Below are 20251 nucleotides of genomic sequence, written 5' to 3'. Positions count from 1 at the left end.
GGGTGTTGGAGTTGATTTTTCCAGGCTGGAATTTTGGCTCTCTGCTCTTTCTCACAGGCCTTTATAAGGAACCCTAATCTTATCACTCCAAACCCTTTGGAAAAGACTGGATTAAATGGATTAAATCCCAGGTTTCAGGTGAGGGAGGTGAGGCACAAAGAGGGTAAGTGATTCCCACAGGGAATTCCCACAACTAGCACTCAGGAAAGATCCACAGGGTGGATTTCTGGGAAGGAAAGGGAATTTCCTTACAATGGCATGCAGCTGCCAAAGGCACCGATCCCGGGATTTATCCCTGATCAATACTTGGATTGATTAGGGATAAGATGCTGGAATTCAGAGCCCTTTCCCTGCGATTCCACAAAATTCAGCACTTCCAGCAAGTTGTCAAAATCCACAACTTATCCAAGACTTTTCTATCCCTTTTCCAGTGGCACAGGATCCAGCAAACTGATGGAGGAGAACGAGCTGTGGGCACAAAACTGGGAAATTTTCCCAGGAATCTTTGGATAACAAGTTTTTTCTCACCACATCTCCATACCTTGGAAAAAAGGGCAAAAAAGGAAGAGGAGATTTTCCCAGTTCCTGAAAAAATCAGGATATTGAAACATTTCTCCCACTTGAGGTGAAGCAAAAGGAAAGAAAAATCTCCAAAACAATCTGGAATCACAAACCTGTTGGGAAAATGAATTGGATTTTATGGAATTTCATTTTAATAATTAGAGATTCTTTAAAATTTTCAGTTTATCCCAATTGTATCTGGTTTAAATTCCAAGATAAAGGACACTTGGGAACAGAGAATGAAATTTGTCTTTTAATGGAAAAGGAAAAACCTTGAACTTATTTTAAAATTATTTTTTTGTGTGGAAAATTCACCCAAAGCCAACACAGTCTGGGAAAAAAAATGGATATAGAGAAATTGAAATTTGGCAACAAAAATAATCATTTAATTATTATGTTTACATAATTAACAGGTTAATTATTAGAGCCAACAGTAAGTGCTGCTGCTGCAGCCACATCGAGGGTGTTGGAAAGGACTTTGGAGAATCATGGAATGGGTTGGGTGGGAAGGGAACTTAAATCCGATTCCCATCCCATCCCACCCCATCCATGGCAGGGACACCTCCCACTGTCCCAGGTAGATCCAAGCCCCAGTGTCCAACCTGGCCTTGGACACTGCCAGGGATCCAGGGGCAGCCACAGCAAGTCTGGGAATTCCAGCCCAGCCCCTGCCCACCCTCCCAGCCAGCAATTCCTTGCCAAGATCCCAGCCCAATCTGCCCTTTCCCAGTGGGAGCCATTCCCTGTGTCCTGTCCCTGCAGGCCTTGTCCCCAGTCCCTCTCCAGCTCTCCTGGAGCCCCTCCAGGGACTCTGAGGATTCCCTGGATTTTTTTCTTCTCCAGGGAAACATTCCCAGCTCTCCCAGAGCTCCTGGGCTCCAGAATCCTGGAATGGTTTGGGTTGGAAGTGACCTTCAATCCCATCCCATTCCACCCCATCCATGCTCAGGGACACCTCCCATTATCCCACGTGGATCCAAACCCTAGTGTCCAACCTGGCCTTAGACACTTCCAGGGATTCTGGGATGCTCCTGTCACCAGTTCTCGTATTCTGTGGGAAAGCACTCCAGATATCTCTGCTTTTGCATGTTTTTTTCCCTCCTGAATTCCTTGGACACTTTACGCACAATATCCATCCTTATCCTCTTTTTGGAATTTTCCCAGCGCCACCTCTGCCACCAGCTGTATTTTCCAGAAAAAAACCCAAACCTCAAACCTCCCAAAACAGAACAACAGCCCCCCCAACAATCACCCCTAAAATAAACCAAATATTTGGGGAAAAAACGGAAAATTCCTTTTACAACCACCAGCTCTAGCGTAATCCTACAGATGTTCGGACAAACCATAAGTCCAATTGTTTTCCAGTTGTTTTCCTTCTTTTTTAGCCACAAATGGGAACCATTTCACAGCCCAGGAGTTGGGGGCTGTGCACCAGGCTCTGTGTAATTCCCACTCGCAGGACATAAATAATTCCAGCAAAAAACAGGGACATGTTTGCCAGGGGATGCTGCTTATAATTACAGGGGTGTGTGGTTTTGCTTAAATGGGAAAACAAATGGATTTTCCCGGCTTTTCCCTCCTTTCCATCGGAGCAGACCCTGCTTTTATCCTAAGCTAAAACAGAAATATTTATAGGAAGACCTCATTAAAATCCTGGCACAGGATTCCCCCCTCTGGCTGAGCCATAAATTCCCTTGGGGGAACAAAACTCCCCGGGAGGAGGATCCAGGACAAATCCAGGGAATTGTCCCAGTGCCAGGATACAGCAGTGCCTGCGGCTCCCTTAGATCTTGCCCGGCCTGGATTTCCCCTGTCAACAACTCCTCAGGGCCTCATGGATCATGCTCAGGGCTGGCTTGGCCATAGCTGATCCTTCCCGTTGGGAATAGCCTGGCATGGGGAGGATGGAGAGGGTCTTGGAATGCTGGAGCTGTGTTGGATCCATTTCCAAAGAGGGAATGGGAATGGGAAGGTGGAGGGATGATAGGTGCAAGAATCTGCTGGAGGAGCAACCTGGTACGGGGGGAGATGTTGGAATTGGGTGAGGTCCCTTTCCAACCCAAACCCTTCCATAGATTTGTGGTTTTCCCTTGGAATCTCAGTGTTGTGTCCACCGGAGGGAACTCCAGTGGGAATGTCCTCCAGGAATTCATTGTGGCAGGACTCCTACCTCAGTGTCCTACAGGAAGGTCCTGGGCTGGTGCCTCCACAAGCTCTTCCTGGTGCATCCAGAGGACTTCTGGAGCTGCCCTTGGGAACAGAATTCAGGTGGGAAAGCTCCAGGGTGTGGGATCATCTGCAGAGAATTCACAGCAAACACAAAGTGCTTCTGTCCCATCCATCCCTATCCTGTTCCATCAATCCCAATCCTGTCCTATCCATCCCTAACCCATCCCCATCCTATCCCATCCCATCCCATCCCATCCCATCCCTATCCCATCCCTATCCTGTGACAATGAGGCCACATTCCAAACCCCAGGAACAGTCTGAGCCTCTCCCAACAAAGACCTGGAGGTGCTGGAGCATGTCCAGGGAAGGGAATGGAGCTGGGAAGGGGCTGGAGAATTCCTGAGGGAGTTGGGAAAGGGGCTCATCCTGGAGAAAAGGAGGATCCACAGGGATCTTTTCCTTCTCTGGAATTCCCAGCTGATGGGAGGTTGGGATCTCTGGGAACAGGGATAGGATGAGAGGGAACGGCCTCAGGCTGTGCCAGGGAAGGTTTAGGCTGGAAATTAGGGAATATTCCTTCATGGAAAGGGCTGTCCAGGCCAGGAACAGCTGTCCTAGCCCCATTCCTGGAGGGATTTAAAATCCATTGCGGATTTTAATCAAGATTTCAATCATTTCAATCAAAATTTTCAATAATTTTAATCTAGATTTTTCCTTTAATTTGGAATACACAAAACAACTGCCAAGGGAGGTGCTTCTGCCTGGGGGAAACTGAGGCATGGTGAGCAAAAATCTCCACTTTCCATTCAGCAGAACTGGAATCATGTGGAATCACATGGAATCACGTGGAATCAAGTGGAAACTCTTGGAATGACATGGAAACACATGGAAACCCATGGAATCATGTGGAATCCAATGAAAACACATGGAAACCCATGGAGATACATGGAATAAGATGGAATCATGTAGAATCACATGGAATCACGCGCAACCAAGTGGAAACCCATGGAAACACATGGAATCATGTGTAATTACATAGAATCATGTGGAAACCCATGGAATCACATCCTTCTGAGTCCAATCCACTTTTCCAAATCCAGAGCAAACATCCTGCGCAAAGCCCTTCCAGGATTATCCCAGGAATGCCACCAAAGCCCCGTAATATTCATGGAATGAGGCTTCCTCTGGAAACGTTCCTTGTGTCCAGCTGGACCGGGAGCACCTCCCACAAAATTCCTCTCCCTGGACTGGAGATTCCCTCCCAGGCAAAGCCTGGATGCAGATTTAATGGAATCCTGGAATGGTTTGGATGGGAAGGGACCTTAAAGATCCTCCAATTGCACCCTCTGCCATGGGCAGGGACTCCTCCCACTATCCCAGGTTTTTCCAAGATCCATCCTTTTGGTCAGAACCCTGCACTTACATCCGGAGGTTTGCACCACACATGACTGAGTTTCCATGGAACTGGTGGCCAAGCCAGCAATTCCATCAAACCTGGGCTTGGAAGGGATGTGAGGAGTGAGACTCTGGATCCATGGAAGTGTCCAAGGCCAGGTTGGACACTGGGGCTTGGATCCACCTGGGATAGTGGAAGGGGGAAGTCCCTGCCCATGGATGGAGTGGAATGGGATCATCTTTAGGGTCTCATCCCATCCTTAACATTCCACAATTCCATGACTGTGACATTCCAGGAGAGTTCCCAGCCACAACTCATATAGGTACTTGGAGATCTTTTCTGGGCTCATCCGTGCAAAATCACAATTTTTGGGCTAATTTTCCATGTTTCTCCAGGTCCTTCTGGAGACCTGCTCCATCCTCAGCTCCATAAGGAGAACAGCAGCAACGGATTCCTGTGGGAATGCTCAGAGCTCTGGATCATGGAGCTGCTGGAGCTCCTGGAGGATCCCACCACCATTCCAGGATTCCCTCCCACTCCCTGTCAGATCCATGACTTTGTTCATTTCCCTTTGGATCTCTCAGCCCCTCTCCATCCCTGCATCCACCTCTCCATGAACATTCCAGCTGCTCTGCTCCCGCTTCCAGGGAAACAGCCATGCTCCGGTGCCCCTGGGAGCAGGGATTTGCCAGAGCAGTAGCTCGTGAGAACCTCAGGATTGTCCCAGCCAGGAGCTAACGTGGCCACGGCCACTTATCCCTGGCTGCTGTTTTCCATTACAGCCTCCCGAAAACGAGCGGGATATGAGCTCTGGGATTCCAGCCGGGATTTTAGGGCCTCTGGAGCTCGGCTCAGGCTCTGAATTGCTTCCAGCTCCTTCTTCTTTGGACACGGAGACAATCCCAATCCCTGGCTCTTCCCTTCTCCCCTCGTTCCATGCCAGAAAGTTCAAACCAGCCCCTCGGTTTTCCCCATCCCGGATGCTCAGGAATGGCTCCAAAGGTTTCCCAAGGTTTCTTAGGCCGGGAAATGCAGATGAGCTCCATCTCTCCATAGGCTTCTAAACAAGAATGATACACAATTGTAAATTCAGGAATATTTGACATTCCCAAAAATATCCCACCCTTCTCAGAGCTGGGAAAGGTTTCATCCCTGTTAAATTAAGTTTGAATTTGGTGATGGATCAGAATTTTTCCAGGGAGTTTTGGGAGCAGTTTGGAGTTTCCCCTCCTGTGCCCCATTTTTTGGAGCAATGGATGTCCTGGAACATAAATTCAGCAGGAAAAACCCATCATGGATCAGGTGCATCCCTTTTATTCAGCATCCAGGAATATTCCAGAAGGACAAAAGGCTGGTGGGAATATTCCTGGGAGATCTGCGAGTCCTAAGGGTCCTCTGCTAAAATCTCAGTGAAATTTCTCTGATCTGAACATGTCCAACATTTTGGGCCAGAAAAAGGACATTTTTTTTCAGGGAAAGGACACGGATGGGCTGGAGAGTATCCAGGGAAGGGAACAGAGCTAGAAAGGGACTGGAGAATCCCTGAGGGAGCTGGGAATGGGCTCAGCCTGGAGCAAAGGAGGCTCAGGGGGCCCTTGTGGCTCTGCACAGCTCCTGCCAGGAGGGCACAGCCGGGGGGGATTTGGGATCTTATCCCAGGGAACAGGGACAGGAGGAGAGGGAACGGTCTCAGGCTGGGCCAGGGGAGGTTTAGATTGGATATTGGGAAAATTCCTACCTGGAAAGGGTGACTGAACATTGGAACTGCCCAGGGCAGGGGTGGAATGTCCATCCTTGGGAGTGTTCAACAAACAGGAGGGGATGGAAACATAAAGTGGCTCCAGGAGAGCAGGAGAGGGACTGGGGACAAGGCCTGCAGGGACAGGAGTCAGGGAATGGCTCCCACTGGGAAAGGGGAGATTGGGCTGGGATCTTGGCAAGGAATTGCTGTCTGGGAGGGTGGGCAGGGGCTGGGCTGGAATTCCCAGATTTGCTGTGGCTGCCCCTGGATCCCTGGCAATGTCCAAGGCCAGGCTGGATCCACCTGGGATAGTGGGAGGTGTCCCTGCCCATGGAACCAGATGGGCCTTAAGGTCCCTTCCCACCCAACCCATTCCATGTTTCCATGCCTTTATCTCCAAGACTTTGCATCCCATTTTTCCTGCCTTTAAAAGCCATTCCTGAATTTCTGGGACAGTGAGGAAGTCGTGCACTCAGAGATGGAAGAATTCCAGGAAAGAAGGTGCTTTCCTAAGGGCAATCCAATGGCAACACACTTTGGGATTCAGCCACATCTGAGATCAGGACCTTTTTCTTTTATTTTCCCCCCAGGATTAAATGATACAGAAATTCAGGGAATTGTTTCCTCTGTGATGAAAACAAAGAGCACTGAGGCCTTTTAGGGAAAAAAAAAAAAAAATTAACAATACAATTCTGAAGCCCTCAGGAATTCTTGGTGTCAAAATGATTCCTGGCATTTAAACAATTCCTTGGGTGGATTAGAGGAGCTGGAAGCAAAACAAAGCACCTTGGAGTGGAACAAAACATTCGGAGCTGCTCAGGGATTCAAAATCCAGAGTCCTTTGTTCCCACAAGAAAAAAAGGGACAAATTTTGGGGCTTTTTGAAGTTCAGCTGCAGCTCTGACCACTTTTTGCTGGGAAAATTGTGGAATATTATGGATAATGGTGAATTTTGCAGTGGGGTTGAGGATGATGAGGACCTGAGGAGGGACTGCAGGTGGGGAATTGTGCCCATGTCAAAGCTATCCCAGAAATAACTGGAATTTTGCTCCCTTGGCAGCAGAATAATTCCCTGTGTCCCACATGAAATTCTGAGAGGGAGCAGGGCAGACCTGGTGGAAATGGGATCATGGAATTATGGAATGGGTTGGGTTGGGAATTATGGAATCAATTGTGTTGGGAGGGAGTGAAAGATGATCCCATTCCCACTCCATCATCCATGGGCAGAGACACCTCCCACTGTCCCAGGTGGATCCAACCCAGCCTTGGGCACTGCCAGGGATCCAGGGGCAGCCACAGCAAATCTGGCAATTCCAGCCCAGCCCCTGCCCACCCTCCCAGCCAGCAATTCCTTGCCAAGATCCCAGCCCAATCTCCCCTTTCCCAGTGGAAGTCATTCCCTTGCTCCTGTCCCTTCAGGCCTTGTCCCCAGTCCCTCTCCAGCTCTCCTGGACACCATCCATGATCCATGGGCTCCTCTTGGCACCATCCATGATTCATAGGCTCCTCCCAGACACCATCCCTGATCCATGGGCTCCTCCATGTCTGCGAAGTTTGGAATCACTGGACCCTGAAGATCCTTGGCTGCCAGAGCGTTCCCAGAGGGAGTCAATCCCAGCTATGTGCACAATTTAGGATTCCCTGGAGACCAGTCTGGAGGTCCTGGGAATGACAGCTCTGCCCAGCTCCGTGCCAAGCACAGCTCTGCTCTGCTGGAAAATTCCCTGGAAAAAACATCCCTATTTTTTTTTTTTTTTTTTTTGATTCTTGCTTTTTTCCCCACATTTTTCTCCTTTGTCCTCGGATGAGGTGCGATGTTCACACCCAGCCCTGAATTGGGTGAAAACAATTCCAGAACAAAAGGGGAAAATTGTTTATCTCTGAGAGACAAATGTTTCCTTTGGCCTTGGAATTTTTCCCTGATTTCCAGATAAACACCAGCTGTTTTATTCCATGGTCTGGGCATCCCTGGGCTGGTATGTCTCATTTTGGGAAGGCTTGGAAATTGGGAGGAGGAAAGGGAGCAGATACAGATGATGGATGGATTTTTTTTAGGAAACTTCCCAGGATCCTGGTTCAGAAAAACATGGAATAATGGAATGGTTTGGAAGGGATCTTCAGGATCATGCCAGGGGCAGGGACACCTTCCACTATCCCGTGATGCTCAGATTTTATTCTGCTGCTGGAAAAGCCCAGGAAAATTGTCCACAGCAGTGACACTGGAGTTGGAATCTCCTCCCAATCCTGACTGGAAAATGGCAGGAGAATTCCTGCAAAAACATGGGACTGTGGCAGTCTCTGGATCCCTGGAAGCGTCCAAGGCCAGGCTGGAGAGGGCTTGGAACACCCTGGGATGGTGGGAGGTGTCCCTGACATGGCAGGTTGGGATTAAATCACCTTTAAGGTCCCTTCCAAGCCGAACCATTCCATGATTCCAGGAATTTTGGCTAAACAGGGATACCGGGATCAAGAACTGTCAGGGAATGGTCACACCTTGGAGGTGAATTATCCTGGAGATGCTGACAACAACCCTGGAACAATCCTGGGAAAGGAGCCTGTGACGTTCTCTGGAATTACTCCGGAACATGGATTCCTTCCCTTTCCCACTGCTGTGTCCCTCTGTAATCTCCTCCTGAATCATGGAATGGTTCGAGGTGAAACGTACTTTAAAGATGATCTAATCCCAACCCCCCAAATCGTGTAAAATCCCTTGGTATGGCTCCTTTCCCCCTTTTTTTCTGTCCTTTCCAAGCCCTGCGGGGAAAACACCTCATCCCTCCCGGAGAGGGAACATTGAGCACGGAGCTGCTTCCAGAAATAACCACTTTCCTCATTTCCCACCCTAATCTGTTTTTCCCTTCCCTTTCCATAAAAACAGCATGGATAAAACAAAAGCCCCCTTCTCTCTGAGGCTTTTTCCTGACCCAAACACAGAATCCTGGTGCCTCCAAGTCTCACGGAGCAAATCCAGCCTGAAAGTGGCAGCCAGGACTCGGTGCCACCTCCAAATTTTGGACACTTCTTTGGATTCACCTTCCCGAGGCTTTGGATTTGTTCTTGGATCCGGAAATGTGAGTGGATACCCGGAGCCTCAGCAGGGAAAGGTCATTTCCACTCGTTGACATTCAGGCTGTCTCTTTTCCAGGGATATTTTTATTCCAAGAGCATCGGCCTGGCTGGGGAGAGGCTTCCCACCCGTCAGGATTTCTGGGAAAGGGGAATGGTCATACCTGGAGGAACGGGAGGTTTTGACAGGAAAATAATTCAATCCTAATGCATCTTCTGCTCGTGGCTTTTCCCGAGGATTGGATGGGAGCTGTTGGCTGTTCCAGGATAATTCCCAACAAAAGGGTTTTGTGAGCTCAGGGCTCCCCTGCCAAAGCTTCTCCTTCTCCTCACTCAGGAACTTCTGAGCCTTCCCACGGATTTCAATTCCCACTGGGATTGCTCCAAAGCAGGATGGGGAGCAGGAAAGATGGGAATTCTGTCCTTGTGTTCTGTTCAGGTGAGAGCCCATCTGCAGAGCTGCTCATGCTCCTGGATTCCAAATTCAGGAGGATGTGGAGCTGCTGGAGAGAGCCCAGAGGAGGCCCCGGAGCTGCTGCAGGGCTGGAGCCCCTCTGCTCTGGAACCAGACTGGCTGGCTGGAGCTGGAGATGTTCCCCTGGAGAAGAGAAAAATCTAGGAAATCCTCAGAGTCCCTAAAGGGGCTCCAGGAGAGCTGGAGAGAGACTGGGGACAAGGCCTGCAGGGACAGGAGCCAGGGAATGGCTCCCACTGGGAAAGGGGAGATTGGGCTGGGATCCTGGCAAGGAATTCCTGGCTGGGCGGGTGGGCAGGGGCTGGGCTGGAATTGCCAGATTTGCCAGATTTGCTGTGGCTGCCCCTGGATCCCTGGCAGTGTCCAAGGCCAGGCTGGGATGGACTTGGATTCATCTGGGATAGTGGGAATGTGTCCCTGCTGATGGGATGGGATGAGCTTTCAGAGTTTTCGGATCCCTTCCCACCCCAAACCATTCCACAATTCCATGATTCCATGACTGCATTGTTTGGGTTTTGGTTTTTTTTAACATGATCCCACAAAAAAACAGGCAAAGAAAATGAAAAATCTGCCACCCAAAAATTCCAGGAGAATCCAAGAGAGCTCCAGCCTTTCCAGCCCCAGATCCGGACACAGGGAAGGAAGGACCTTCCAGAACAGTTCCATTCCCTTCTCCACCCTGGGACCACAAACAGGAGGAAAACAGGGAAAATCCATTTGTGCAATGATCCCAAATCCCAAACTGGATTCCCAGTCATCACAGCCACAGCAATTATTTGATGGATTAAGAATTCCCAGAAATACCAAGGCTGGAGACCGAGGGATATTTGAGCCAGGGATTAAGGTAGGTGCTCTGTCCCGTAAACCCCAGTTTAGGAAAGGCTCAGCCTAAAGCCAAGTCTTGGAGGAATGGGAACAATCCCAGCCATCCTGGAGGAGCGATCCCTGAATCCCAAATCCTGTTCCACAAGGAAATCAGTCCTTAATGCTGGATTAGACCAAATATGGGATGAGGCTGGGAATGGGTGAATTTAGGTGAATTTTGGGAAGCTTGGAAGAGCCCAACAGGACAGCCCAAAACTCCCAGCGGGAATCAGATCACTGTGGGATGAGGAAGAAGAGATTTGTGGGATCGGGATGGAGCAAACATCCCATTCCAAGGGGAGGTCAGCTATGGAAAACTCCATAAATCTGGGCTCTTCCAATCCCAATCCCAATCCCAATCCCAATCCCAATCCCAATCCCAATCCCAATCCCAATCCCCATCCCAATCCCCATCCCCATCCCCATCCCCATCCCCATCTCCATCCACTCATCCTCTCTTCCTCATCCTGTTGGATGCCACCAGCTAGGAACAGATATCCCCATGTTGTATCCCATTATTCCACGTTTGAGCATTCCCAAGGCATCGCTGAGCCCCATTCCCATTTTCTCAAGAGGGAAAGACTTACCCCAGCTCTGGGATTGGTTTGGGAGCAAAATACAATCAGATGGAAGTGGCCAAGTGAGGTGAGGACCAGGGAATGATGCCGATGGAAATTGGCGGGATGAAGGATCCCCACCCTCCTCCCACGCTGGCTGAAATGGGAAGTTGCTCAGGATTTTTGGGATTGATGATGGGAGGGAGGACTCTCCTAGGTTCCCAGGAAATATTTGAAAAGAGTCCATCCCATCCCATCCCAGGAGTCATGGAATGTTACGGGGTTGGAATGGCCCTTAAGGATCATCCAGTCCCAACTCCCTGCCATAGGCAGGGACAATTCCCACTACCCCAGATTGCCCCAGGCCCCCAAGTTTAGGAAGTTCTAATACAGGCAAAGTGAATTCCCTGTGAATTCCCTGTGCAATTCCCCAACAAAATGGGAATTATTTGGGATGCTGGATGTGCCAGGAATTCCCAGAGGTGTCGCACAGTCCCTGTCCTTGGAAGTTTTGCAGGTCAGGCTGGATAAGTCCCAGAGGAATCCAATTTTGGAAACTGGACCAGACACCTCCTGAGATTCCTTCCTGCCCAAATTATCCCTGGGAATTCCCAATCCCAGCACAGCTTCCAGAGGTGGATAATGACCATCCAGATCTGCTGTATCCCAAAAATACAAACACTTCCATCCCAAAATCTGTGCTGCTTGGCTGCTGTTTGCAATGCCTTGCCTTATTCCCTGTGAAATGCAGAAATTTTGGGATAAATTGGATCCACGACCATGGCCAAAGTCTTGCTCTGACCATGCCCCTTCTGCTCTTCCCTCTGGGATTTTCCAGAGCTTTGCTGACCCTTCCCAGAGAATTTTGGGATGTGAAACGGCTGTTTTCAGTCCTGATCCAAGAAAAACCTCGGATCAAACATCTCCAGCTCCACCATCAGCCGTATCCCATTCCTTCCGTTTTTCCATCAAAACCCACCCCCTGCTCCAGGAGAAATTCACCCATTCCCAAAAATCCTGCACCTCTCTCCCTTCCTTCCATAATCCCTAAAACAGCAAAGGAAAATCCAAAGGGATAAACCCTTGGAAAAACTCCCAATCCAGGTAATCCTATCGTTCCTCCTCTCCCTACCTGCCCCAATCCTGGTGTTTTCCCGGATCCCAGACGTTCTGGGATGAGGGAAGGAAGTTCAGCTCCAAACCCATCCCTATTAAATTACTCCCGAATCCAAAGTGCCCAGAAAACAAAGCCATGGATTTACCTGATTTGGATGTTCTTGGCACAGGATAATGGCCTGGGATTTTCCGACTGAATGGACTTGTTGTAACACCAGGAATTCTGACTTTTTTTTTTTTTTTGAATGTTCGTTGGTTTTCCCTCCTGCCAGATTTCCTGAGTAATGCCAGAGCATGGAGCCAACTCCCGGCTTGTTTGTAGTTCTGGAATCCTCCAGCAAAAGGAGACAGAGGTCCCACGTTTCTCTTGGAAGAGGGAAAGCTTCCAAAGGCCATTTTTGGAGGGATCCCATCCCAATCCTCCAGGAATGACCTCATCCCTCTAATGAGGAGTCGTCTTGGGGCCGGATGGAATAAAGGGCTCCTTCTGCCTTTGGATTTCAGAGGTTTAGGGAGAGTTTTCCAAGGGGGTTCTCCTGGATTCCAGGTTTATCCATCCTTTTTAGGGACAGATCTCTGATCATGGAATCATGGAATATCTGGAGTTGGGAGGGATATTCCAGGTTTATCCATCATTTTCAAGGACAGCTCTAAAGGGAAGGTCATGGGATTATGGAATATCTGGAGTTGGAAGGAAATTCCAGGTTTATCCATCCTTTGCAAGGGACAACTCTCTGATCATGGAATCCTGGAATATCCCAAGTTGGGAAGGATATTCCAGGTTTATCCATCCTTTTCAAGGATGGCTCTCTGATCATGAAATTACAAAATATCCCAATTTGGGAGGGATACTCCAGGTTTATCCATCATTTTCAGGGACAGCTATCTGATCATGGAATTATGGAATATCTGCAGTTGGGAGGGATATTCCAGGTTTATCCATCCTTTTCAGCACCTTCTTTCTCTCTAGCTTCAAGCTCTCCCTGGATTTTTCCCATCTCCAGGGGAACATTCCCAGCTCTTCCAGCCTGGCTCCAGGATCCTGGAATGCTTTGTGTTGGAAAGACCTTAAATCCCATCCCATTCCACCCCATCCATGACCTGGAACACCTCCCACGATTCCAGGGCATTCCAATCCCAATCCAACCCGGCCTTGCAGAGTCCCTCCGTTCCAATTTGGAGGTTTTATTCCATTTTTCCCCTGTTTTTCAGGATAACTGAATCCAACTGAAAAGGCCTTTCCCTGCCCACACTCCCTCTCTTTCCTCTCCCTTTTTTTTCATGGATCTCCACCAAAACCTGAGCTCATCTTGGATTCATTTCCTCTCTGGATACCTCAACTTCAAACACTCAGCAGAAGAGCGGCATTGACCTTCTTCTGTTGGATTGGGAGCTCCCCTCCAGCTTGGATCCCAATCCTGCTGAAATTCGGCCTTCTGAGGATGATCCACATGAAAAGCAGGACCAGGAGTCAAATTCTGTTGGATTTGAGGGCCTTCCAATCTTCCCGGTGCTTCCAAACCTTCCCTGATTCCCTCACTTCCAACTGGAGCCAGCCAGAGGTTGTTGAGGCTCTCCCAGGTTCCCAGGAGCTGGGAAGAATTCCAAGGGATGCAGACAAAACTCGGGATAAACCCTCAACAATCCCAGAACTCCTGGAAAGTTCTGTCTCCATGAGCACACCACAAAGGGAATCAAGACAGTGAATCATTTATGGATGTGGGAGCTGAAGTCTGGATGCCGGAATTGGCAATTCCCATTCAGCTGTGGGAAGGTTTCCCCAAAAAAGTGCTGGAAAACTTGGCATGGATGGATGGATTTGGGCAGTCCAAAAAGCAGGAGAAGGGGATTTTTTTGGATCCAGCACTCCTGACTGGATCTTGGATCACACCTCTCTCCCAAAGAATCCATGGATTAAATCCGAGAAAAAAGAGGGAAGTGACTGCTGGATGATCCCATTGTCCCTTCAAAATCCACCGCGCTTGGAAAAAAAAGATGGGAAATAATCTCCAACGTTTGGAGCTTTGGAAGTGTTTGAATTCAAATCCCAATATTTTGGTGGAATTCCAAGTGAGGGAAGGGAAGGGAAGGGAAGGGAAGGGAAGGGAAGGGAAGGGAAGGGAAGGGAAGGGAAGGGAAGGGAAGGGAAGGGAAGGGAAGGGAAGGGAAGGGAAGGGAAGGGAAGGGAAGGGAAGGGAAGGGAAGGGAAGGGAAGGGAAGGGAAGGGAAGGGAAGGGAAGGGAAGGGAAGGGAAGGGAAGGGAAGGGAAGGGAAGGGAAGGGAAGGGAAGGGAAGGGAAGGGAAGGGAAGGGAAGGGAAGGGAAGGGAAGGGAAGGGAAGGGAAGGGAAGGGAAGGGAAGGGAAGGGAAGGGAAGGGAAGGGAAGGGAAGGGAAGGGAAGGGAAGGGAAGGGAAGGGAAGGATGTTGGACTCCATGATTTTAGGGTCATTTCCAACCTAACCAATCCCATAATTCCATGATTCCCTGGTTTTATGTTCTGTCTGTGGACTTGGATCATCAGATTTCTGGGAATAAGTAAGGGCTTTGCTGGGAAAATGCCCTGGACTAAAAGCTCTGGAGCTGGAATGTGTTCACTGAGCTAAGGTCAAGGTTTTGGAGCTGGAGTTTTATCCCTGGTTTTAGAACCAGGAAACATTTTCCCGAGTTTTATTTCATGGAAAATGCATTCCTGGAGAGACCACTAAAAACAGGGAAAAGAAAATGAAAGAAGAATTCTAAATATTAAGAAGAATTTATGGAAATTTGAAAGTAACAACCACTCAGGATGACAAATCAGGCTGCTCCCAGGAAACACTCCGGCTTTTCCAAGAACATGGATTTCAGAGAAAAATGGATGAATTCCTATGAAAAGAGAATTCTGGATGCCCTTCAACCTCATGCCGCCTGGATCCCTGCTTGGCTCAGCCCATGGATCATCAGGCACTGAGTCACCTCTTTATGGATGCGGGATGAGGTCCCTGAGGGGAAGGAATTCCTGCCGGGAGCCGGATTTTCGGGATGGTGATGTCGGAGACTGAGTCAGAGCTGCTCCGGGCCCATCTGGTTGTGATTTTGGGAACGGCAGGGATTGGAAGAATCCCTGGCAGGGAAAGGCTGGGAGGCTTCCCAGTGGGAATGGGGTCTGGGAGGGAGATTGGGATCCATGTGGGAAATGCAGGGATAGAGGAGAAATTCCGTTTTTCTGCTTCCCGCCCTCCCTCCATTCCCTCCTTGAATGGGTGAGAAATTCCTGGAAGCAGCTCTAACATCGCTATGGTTCCAGCAGGAATTCTGGGCTTCTGATTCTTCCCTGGATTTTCTCCATTCAGGGATAAATCGGGAGCCTCCTTAGGGTGAGCAGAATTCCCAACCGAAATCCTGGTTGGATAAATGGGAATCTTGGATCTGTGGCTGGGAGTGGAGTTTCAGGATGGAATCTGAATCCCAAATCCCAGCAAAAGCCTCAGGCATGGCCAGGGGAAAAACAGGGATGAGCAAGAGGTGGGAATGCCACATCCCATTCCCACTGGGATGACACAGAAGAAAATCCCCCAATCCCACAACATTCCAAAGGGTTTTCAGCTCTGTGCAGCCGTTACCAGGAACAACACTCACCATTTCTCATATCCTCATCCGGAGAGCGGTGATGGAAGTTCTGTTATTCCCAAAAATCCCATGGCTTGGAGCTTTCCCAAGGAGCCAATTCCATGCAGCAGCTGCTGAGGGATTTTGGATTCTCTAGTTCCAAGGCTGGGAACAACCCCAGGGAAAGGGGATGGATGGAATTTGGGATGGGGGTCAGAGGGATGCGGGGCCTCTTGGACACCAAAATTTGGGATTGAAGCAAGCTGAAAATCCCATTTTTTTTCCTTGGAGATCACTTTGGGTTGGGGATTTTGGAAGATTTAAGAAACGCTTATTTTTTATTATCTTTTCCTTTTTTCCCCCATTTTTTCCCAGGCTTTATCCATGCAGCTCATTCCAAGCAGATGCTTGGACCCCATCAAGCTCCAGGCTTTGGGTGCTCCAGATGAATTCCCATCCAGAATTCCAGATGAATTCCCATCTGGATGATCCAAGGCTGCTGGAGCCTGGCAAGATCCCGCTCTGGAGCCAGATGGAGAACATTCCATCCTGAAAATGCTACTTCCAGCCAGACTTGGATCAGGGCTTTCCAAGGAAATCTCCTGGGGCAGGGAATGTCTCCTAAGGGACTTCCCTGGCTGTTGCCAGAGCTGGGTTTTCCCTGGATTCAGCAGGATGGCATAAAAACACCTGGAAAGTTTGTTCCTATGGGAATATTATCCCTGGGTTCCAGGATAACAAACTTTATCCTGGTGTTTTTATGCCATCCTGCTGAATCCAGGGATATATTCCATGGAAGGCTTGGAATGAGATGGTCCTTGAGATCCCTTCCATGTCAAAGCATTCCAGAATTCCATGGGCTCTTCCTGGTTGTTCCTCCATGGAATTCCCACAGTGGGAGCATCTCCAGGGGTATTTTCCTGCCATTAGGATTTTCCTTAGTGAGGTTTTCCATACTGCTGGGAGCTCTTTAAAATTTCTGAGAATTCTCTTTCCAGTATCTGAAGGAAATGGAGAGGCTGAGATTTCTGGACAAGATTCCCAAAATCTGTGTTTTATAGGGAACATAATTTCATTTTCCTTCAAGAAATTCCAAAGCTCCTCTCCATCCATATTTATTCCACTATCTGATTCTCTGTGTAAAGTGCAATTTAATGGATTTATCCCAAATTTCAGTCCCTTGTCCTCTCAGTCATTCTGTTCTTATGGAATCCCAGAATTCCAAACTGGTTTGATGGGAAAGGACCCAGTTCCAATTCCCTCCCTCTATCCCAGGTTTATCCAACCCGGCCTTGGACACTTCCAGGAGCAGCCACAGCTTCTCTGGGAATTCCATCCCAGGGAAAATTTATTCTCTATATTTTTTCCCAAGTCCAATTGAACCCCTTCATTATGGATCCCAATAAAAAGGAGGTAGAAATCCCAGAGAGGAAATTCCAGAGCAGGATAAGGATGTGGACAGGAAAAAAAGAATGGGAAAGGAAGGCCCAAAATCTTGGAAAATAACCCAAAACTGCTGGAGAAAGAGGACCTGAAACAGCTCAGAAAAATAACCTGGAAGGATTTGGGAATTGGGATTTGGGAATTGAGATTTGGGAATTACAGGAGCAGGATCAGCTGGGAGCAAATAGAGCAGGAAAATAGTGTTGTCCACCCTCCTGGAATTCCATGTCCCTGGAAGGAGGGTGACACTCAAACATTCCCTGGAAATTTCAATTCCTCAGAAAATGGGATTTGTGACACACAAAATTGAGGAGCTGAACAGGATTTGCTTTCCCTGAAAACCCATCTGCATTTTTCCTAGTTTTTTAATGGATTTATGGATTTGAAGGTGGGAAATTTCTCTTTCAATTCCTCCTCCAATTCCTCAAATTCCTCTTGGCATTTATTTATGGATTTTAATTAGGGATAGATCATTTATTTGGTTCCCTGGATTTGGGACTGGAGAAATCCCACGGCAGGCAGTTATCCCACAAATTCCCAGGGAGGAAAACTCTGGGATTTGGGGAATTGTGTTATGAGGTGTTGGAATTCCCTGTGGATAACCTTTCCCTCCTAAAAAGGGACAGGGAGGGCTAAGAGGGAATTTGGGAATGAACAATCCCATTTTTTCCTGCTGAAATCATGGATAAAAGTGTCAGCCATACCCAGGGAATAGAGACTCCAATTTATGGAAGATGCTGATTTTAAGGGAATTTGGGAATAGTTCCATACCACCCATTGTAATCCCAGCTGGGATGAGCCAATCCCACCATATCCCACATTCCCACATTCCCTGTGCCACAAATCCCACAAGAAAACTGGAAAAATTACTCTGGAGCCTCTCCCAACCTTCCTGGTGGTTGTGGTGGAGCAATGCCAGTGGCTACAGTCTGGAATGGCACCAAAGAAAAATTGGGAAAAAAAATTATCCTGGAAATCCTTGAAGTGAAACATTTCCCAGCAGAGAGATAAAGTGAGGGATGGGAAGGAGGAAAAGCAGGAAGGAGGGAGGGAAGAAGGAAAAAGAATCAATTATCCAAACATCACCTTCAAAGAGATTCCAGAATCTGGGAATTGCTGTCGATCAGGCTGGATTTCCAGGGATATAAATCCCTCCTGGAAAAAGGAGCTGTTCCCACTTCATCCATAGGGAGGAGGAGGGAAAATGCTCCAGGATTCTGGAGCTCCTCTGCACTGGGAGAGCTGGGAATGTTGCCTTGGAGAAGGGAAAAATCCAGGGAGAGCACAGAGTCCCTGAAGGAGCTCCAGGAGAGCTGGAGAGGGACTGGGGACAAGGCCTGCAGGGACAGGAGCCAGGGAATGGCTCCCACTGGGAAAGGGGAGATTGGGCTGGGATCTTGGCAAGGAATTGCTGGCTGGGAGGGTGGGCAGGGGCTGGGCTGGAATTGCCAGATTTGCTGTGGCTGTCCCTGGATCCCTGGCAGTGTCCAAGGCCAGGTTGGACATTGGAGCTTGGATCCACCTGGGACAGTGGGAGGTGAGAGTTGGAACAGGATGAATTCCAAGGTCTCTTCCCACCCAAACCATTCCATGATTCCCAGGACACACCTTTGGGAAGCAGAGGATTCTCCTCATCCTCACCACCCAATTTTTCCCTGGATTCAGCCAGAAGAGCCCTTTCCAAATTCTCCTAGCCCATTTCTCAGCTGAGACAGCCAGGAATGACAATACCAGTGGGAAAGGGAGCATCCCCCTCTTCCTCCTCAGTCCCAACATTTTTGGGATTGAATTTGGGAAGCTGTGGGGGTCCTTATCCAAAAAATTTGGGAAGCTGTGGGAGTCCTTATCCAAAAAAACAGACAGGGAACAGCTCAGTGATTCCTCAGGAATGCTGGAAAAGGACCTGGGAGCTGCTGGAATCCTGGGATTTGTTCCAACAGCCCCATTCCAATTTTCTTCCTATTCACCCATTCCCAACCCAGCTGTTCCCTGCAACAGAGCTCCACTCCCAAAATCCATAGGAACAGGGATCTCCTGCTTTTCAAGGGATTTTCTCCACCTCTGGCAGGTGCAAATCCAGCCTCAACCCCATCGTTCCCAAAGCCAGGAGGATCCATCCAATCCCAGCTCCAGTGGCTGCCCAAAAATTCCGGAGTTTTTGCAAGATCCTTCGTCAGGGAGAAAAAATTTCCTGGAAACCTCAGCAAGCCGGTGAAAAGCGGGATTGGGATGGGGGCTGGGAAGAGAGGGAGGAGGGAGTGCGGTCAAGGCTGGGGCAGGAGTTCATGGAGTTGGAGGTTTTGTGGGAATGTTTTGTTTGTTCTGGATTAGGCTGCAGATTCCTGAAGGAAAACACGCTCGGCTCAAAGCGGGACAGGGAGAAGGGGATGGAAAAGAGGATTTGGGAGTGGGGGAAAGTCAGGATTGAGGATGAAGAAGGCAAATGCCAGTGGAATATAAAAGGGGGAATTGTAGCCCGGAAAATTCCCACAGAGCAGGAGAATCCCAGGGCAGGAGTAAACAGCTCTGCTCCAGGGATCTGCCAGGCTGTCCCAGCTCCCCGAAAATCCTTGGGATGCAGGAACAGCCCCATTCCAGTGGTCCAGGGGAAGCCACAGCAAATCTGGGAATTCCAGCCCAGCCAGGAATTCCTTGCCAAGATCCCAGCCCAATCTCCCCTTTCCCAGTGGGAGCCATTCCCTGGCTCCTGTCCCTGCAGGCCTTGTCCCCAGTCCCTCTGCAGCTCTCCCGGAGCCCCTCCAGGGACTCTGAGGCTTCCCTGGATTTTTCCCTTCTCCAGGGGAACATCTCCAGCTCTTCTGCCTGGCTCCCGAATCCTGGGAGCAGCTTTGGTGCCTCATCTGGATTTTCCCAGCAAATCGTTCTGCTTTCGGGATGCATCAAAACAAGGGATCCCAGGCACCTGGAGCAGCATCCAGGCAGGAATTCCCATCCCATTGGGAATCCCCTGCCCTACTGAACACCTCCCAATCCCTCCTGTCCCCCTCTCAACCCAGCGCAGGTCTCCTGGAATCTCACTGGGAACAAACTCCCTCCTCTCCCTGCCTGGAATTCTTTCCAACAGGAATTCCCATTCCCTGGGATTTGTTCTCTCCCTGGGCGATGTCCTCGCCCTGGAAGTTGGGATCCTGCAGGGAAGGAAGGGAAGTTGGGATCCTGCGAGGAAGGAAGGGAATTATTCCACATTTCACATATTCCAAATTTTTGTCCTCTCAGGCTCGGAGGCAGCTGCAGCTCTGCGATCCTGGAGCGTTTAT

This window comes from Ammospiza nelsoni, chromosome 4 (genome assembly GCF_027579445.1).
Source record: "Ammospiza nelsoni isolate bAmmNel1 chromosome 4, bAmmNel1.pri, whole genome shotgun sequence".
In the NCBI taxonomy this organism is placed as follows: Eukaryota; Metazoa; Chordata; class Aves; order Passeriformes; family Passerellidae; genus Ammospiza; species Ammospiza nelsoni.
Note: the sequence above shows the minus strand (reverse complement) of the source record.